Genomic DNA, 6,000 nt, shown 5'->3' with positions numbered 1-6,000 from the left:
ACGAAGAAATTATTCAGACACATTAGACACCCAAAGTCATACAAGTAATAAGCATCAAAATAAGACCCATGATTACCTACCTCTACCTACTCAAATAGTGAATACAAATGTGTTTCTAATTTTACTCAGTAAGTAACAATCTGATTATTAAAGAGTTAAGCCAACATACAAAAAATGCCTTTGTTCACAAAAAACACTATTGTTTATTACATGGAAAAAAGTAGCTATCTAAGAAATACTTCAGTTAATTATGCTTTGTTCTCATAGTGGGATATTATTGTATTTATATGCATTGGTAGATTTCCTAAATCATTATGGTAAATGGTAAATATTGTAGAAAATGTTATATATAGTATAAATACCATTGTATTAAAATCTGTAAAACTAACAAATTTAGTTTTGAGTGGTGATTTCCTTTTTTTTTTTTTTTTTCTACCATGAGCATATATGCTGAAGTGCTTTACAAGATGTTCTATGTAATAAACATACGGGTTATTGAAGCTGAGCAGGCTGCAGAGTGTCTGGCCATATGGCTTGTACATTAACACGTCTCTGAGGCTGTCACAGTGCAATGTGCCATACAAAGAACAAGGCAATATTTAAAGGCATGGAATTTACAGTTACTGACACTCAAGTTTAAGGTCCAAGATTCCTTTAATCTCTTAAATTCTTAACTTTTTCATTCATATGCAGTCATGTCATTTTGAGTATATATTTTCCAATTATTGTATAGAACTCATATAAACCTTTTTCACTTTGGAAGCTACTAACCTGCACCTCCTATTTACTCAGGTAATTAATTTTATTCATTCTCAAGTCTCTGATGGGGTTGAAGACCAGATAGTTTAGTTTTACAATTAAGCTTAGTTGTTTGGGGGTTAAGATGTTTTTAGGTCTAGATAGATGCTTTAAGTTGATAGAGATGAAATATGATAGATATTGACTTACATTTACAATATTAGACTCACCAAGATAGGAAATATGTTTTCTTCAAGGTTTTCAAATATAAGGAGACAAAACACTAAGAATGTAACATTTATATAATGCCTGATTTTTTGTGGTTCTTCTTGCTGTTTATAGTTTATTTTATATATGTGTAATTATGTAAATGTATATGTAACAATAAAATATATTTTTAAAAAGTTTCTCAGCCCAGCATCTGATAGGCTCTAGGCACTGCACCTGTTTCTGTTACCATTACTTGTTAAGGGTTTTAACATGTGGATTCTCTTTCCATAATTGAACATGAACCCAGGTCAAGGTTTTCATATACAGAAATCAGCAAAACATGCATCACACAGAGAATATACTAAGGAAAATATACAAGTTTAAATTTGTATATTCTATTCTATACCAATCCATCCATCATTGACATATCAACCTCTCACTGTAATTGATAATGCATCTCATCTGTACTAGTTCCAATGATGATCAGGTAAGCACATTTCAGAATTTTGACTTTCCCTAACCAACCACGGCGAGGAATTTCAGAACCTTGAGGATATTTAAGATTCTATGGGAGGACATTTTCATACCAGACATTATTAAATAATGAATATTTTTACCTAGATCTTAATATGGGCAGCTGAAGAAAAAAAATCTCACTCTCGACATTAGCTTCCCGTCTTACTGGATTTTCCTTTGACTATCCTTATTCTGGTTATTAAACGATGAGACCTTTTAAACTTATTTCACAGATGATGAATGTGAAGATATCTTGTGTGTTTTACAGAGTAACGCAAGTTGTTACTAAGGGGGGAAAAAAAGAAAGAAAAAATCCCCTGGGTGCCCTGAGACTAAAGTAGCCACGATGTTAGATTGAGAACACTTGGCAATGAGAATTGTGGATCCCTTGCAAGGAATTCACTGTTAGACTTTTAGAAAAAGCAACTTTGTAATTACTAAAGATCAAACTAATAGCTATTTGTCAAAAAAGGGGGAAAGGATGAATTAATATTATATTTTCTGAAAATGAACCTTCTTCGGTAAGGATGGACAGCTTCATCCCTAGCCTCTGACTTACCCACTGCACGATTCTCATTTCTCAAGATGAGGAAGGCAGAGGATCAAGGGGCCCTGTGAATTAGCTAACACTGACTGGGCTTCAAAATAATAGGTTTTTACATTTTTTTCTGGTCCTGTTTTATTCATTTGTTTTGTTTTTGATTCATCTATCTTTGCTATTTTTAACCTTGTTATCAAAATTCTTTTGTTTGAGATTCTTTATTAACTTGTCATTGACTATGCCTGAACACACTGTGAAATACATACTTTTTAAAAACTGCTTTTGTGGGTATGTCAGTTCACATCTGTAATCTCAACACTTGGAAAGCTAAGGTAGAAAAGTTGCCGTGATTCTTAGGCAATCCTGGGCTACAGGGTGAGAACCCTATCTCAAACAAAAGTATTTTATGGAAGTAATAAAAGTTGACATATGAGGGAAAACTTAGAAGAAAAATAAGCATCTCCTGTTGACTATAGCAGATTTGAGACGCCTGAGTTATCTTAAATCTGTCTTTGTCCTTGAAGACTACATCTAGCTCTATAATACATATCATGAGTGTGACAGCCTCTCTATGGTTCTTCCTATGTAGAAAACTTTTTAAAAAATATAACTGTATATACCATTAAGCTTTATATTTTGCAAAATATTTTTGATTCGCTCAAAAAGAAAGCACCGTCTTTGGACCATGCTTTGAGAAACGCTCCTACATTATGTATAAACCTCACCAAATGCTTAGTAATGGAACATGGTGGAAGTAAGACTGATGGGAGAATTTAATGGTTTTAAAAAAAAAAAAAAAAAAACAAGAAATGTACAGACATACAATTTGTCTTTGGTAATCATATTTATTAATACCCATTAATTCTTAAAGTATGCAATTATTATTTTTCTTTCCCTTTGAGTCTACTATGATCCTGGAGTATATAAGACATTGAAGGGACTTTGGTCTCATAATTGGAAAAAACATGAAGTGTAAAACCTCATGATTTCCTTGTCTCCAGCCCACCTGAACATGTGAGGAATTAATGTTTGAATTGCCAGGGTGCAAAGTGTGCTCCTGGGAGAGTGCTAGATGCTCTCTTTTAAAATTTGATTTCTGCCAAGGAGAACTGTCAGTAATCTTCCTTCTGCAATCTTTGATTATCTACTGATCCACTTCATGGCCACAGAATCTTTCATTAATTCTTATTTTACTTACCTGGCAACAATTACGTTTAATTTTCATAGTGAGTTGTTGCAAATTTATACTGAAACATTGACTGACAGCCTAATGGCAGGCTCTCTGGAAACTCAGATTACATGTTGCTGAAAAAAAAAATCACTTTGTGAAGGTCAATAAAAATGGAAAGTGATACTAAAATATACTATATTTTTTTCCTTTGGGGCAATGATGGTTTCAAGCAACTCCAGATTTATTTTACATTTATTCTAACATTTTATTATTTATATTCATATTAAATATATAAAAAATAAACTCAATAGTGAAAGTGAAAATGCAGTGTGAGCTCCACTGCTTTAAAGTGGCTATTCTAACTGAATAAAACTTCACTGAGAGGCACAGACTGTGAGTATGGTTAAGTTCAGTGTGCAATATCTTTATTTGTAAGTTTTTATAGTAATATTTGCAATTAAAATAATTAACTCCAACCTACTTTTGTCCATGAAAGGATTCTCAATCCTGAGAAGGCAGCCAACAGTGAGTGATCATGAGCACTAAAGTGAGCATTTTATTTCATGTCTCTTGAGCATTAGTCATAGCTTTAACAACCAAATACATCTCTTTTATCCAGGTATCTTTAGTGAACTCCTAAATAGTACAGCTAGTTCCTTGTTCACAAACCCTTGTATATGTCACACAAGCACATCACGCCCATCATGGTGAAACACATATTCGTCTTAAAGCCCGTCCTTTAGATACGCTCTTTATTGCTGAGATGCATGACAGATGCAATTCCTCTCATTTCTTGTTATCAGACTACGTGGCTCACACATTAGCATCATGAATTTCTCTCTACTAAGAATAAACTGCATTCTGATTAGTGGATCTTGGTTATTTTGCTACAAATTTTCACCTAAACAACACACACACACACAAACACACACACACACACACACACACACAGAGTAGCTTCATGTATACCTAAAAGAAAATCAGAAAACATTACAGGATCCTCCACTTATGCTTTATTCCATAAATATGAATACAAGCATCACTCAGTCAAAGGCATTATTGATCACCAATATCACTGCACATCATGGTCATTTTATCAGCATGCTGTGGGTCAAATACATTCCATCCCCTAAATATCAGAGGACTAAGCCATAGTATCTCATGGCAAGCCTTACTTTGGGCTCTGTCTTTTCTTTCTTCTTATATCTTATCTTATATCCAATTCAAGCACTAAAAGGAATGGCCTGAGGACATATGCCACTATGTGAGAAGGTCAGTATATATGTTTTTTTTTCCCCTTATCTACCAAAATCCACGTTGGAATTATCTCAGGAGTAAGCATAAGAATGGGCATACTCTGTCACTTGAAAGCCCCTACTTGATCCATTATGAGGTAAGATGAGGACTCATAAACCCACCATCATCCAGAAACTTTGTAAATATAATCTGCAGCATGACCCCAATGACGTGTATGTTCCTCTTACTGGAAGGAGTTGCTAGGTACTGATTCAGTTAGGTATTACATCATCACCTGCCAGCTCTTTCCTCTAAACATCCATCCTTAACCCCATAGAAGTGTAAACAGAACTATAAACAGCACTTTGTTCTCTTGATAGACATTAAATATGAGCTTTGTGTATTAGTGTCCCCTTGAGAATAATTAAGGAGGGCCTGGTGAAGATGAGCTCACCATAAAACCTACCCTGCAGATGTTTCCACCATCATGTATGGCCCAGACCCTGCAGGAGTTCCTGTCAAGAGAAAAGGGAGAACCCTCTTATGTGGAAAGTCTCTGCAGAAGTCACTAGAGAAAGTAAGACTCTCAGATCTGACCTTCAAAATCTACTCTGTTCTCAGTGCAGCTTCCTCTAAGTGCGATCACTTTTCTGAAGCAAGGCCAACTCTCAGGTACAGCAGTGAGCAACAAATCTTTTGCAAAGTCCAGCCACTTAGTGGTGCTAGGTCTGAAGGGGGGAGAAAGGATTCCAAAACTAAAACTCTGAGTGGGAAACACAGGGTCAAACTCTGAGCAATGAGTTTTCTGTGTTTAAGATGGAATTGGCATTTTTAGACATTGAGTCATAAACTTCGCATTGGTACTGACCCACATTGGTACTGATCATTTACTATTTCTGTATTTGTGTGGAACATTTGGTCTTTCCATTCCTGTAGTTCCTATACCATATTTGTGGTAGGATGGAAACCAAATTTTTTTTTTTTTTTTGGAAACCAAATTTTGATTTGAAATTTTGATTTAATATGCAGTATAATTTCTTCATTTTATTCTTTTGTATTTTATTTTTCAATTATTATTATAAATTGATTCTTCTCTCATACAATATGTCCTGGCCACAGTTTCTCCTCCCTCTACTCCTCTCAGCTTCCCCCATCTCCATCTCCCCCAAGTCCACTCCCCCTCCATTTTTACTGCAGAAAAGAGTGGGGTTTCAAGAAATGACAGCCTGAACAGGACAAAACAAGATCCACTAAGACAGGACAAAGCCCTCCTGCTGGGGCTGGACAATTTTATTCTTAGTGCAATACAAATTCCATCCATCTATCCACTCACTGCATTAGATACTAGATTTTGTAGATTATTGTTTCAGGAACAACACCCAAGAACAATGGCCTCGAAAAGGGGTTGGATGATGTAGGGGGTAAGATAATATTGTTTGCTTAAATAACATTTTACCTTAACACAATCTCAAGAGCTACATCTATTACTTATGGCCATATTAACAATGTCACTCTTTGCTCGTGCTTCTGAAGTAGAGAACCAGAGTTGGAGGATAACATCAAGAAGTAAAACCATTAGAATAAACTT

The sequence above is a fragment of the Acomys russatus genome, chromosome 10 (genome assembly GCF_903995435.1).
Source record: "Acomys russatus chromosome 10, mAcoRus1.1, whole genome shotgun sequence".
Lineage (NCBI taxonomy): Eukaryota > Metazoa > Chordata > Mammalia > Rodentia > Muridae > Acomys > Acomys russatus.
Note: the sequence above shows the minus strand (reverse complement) of the source record.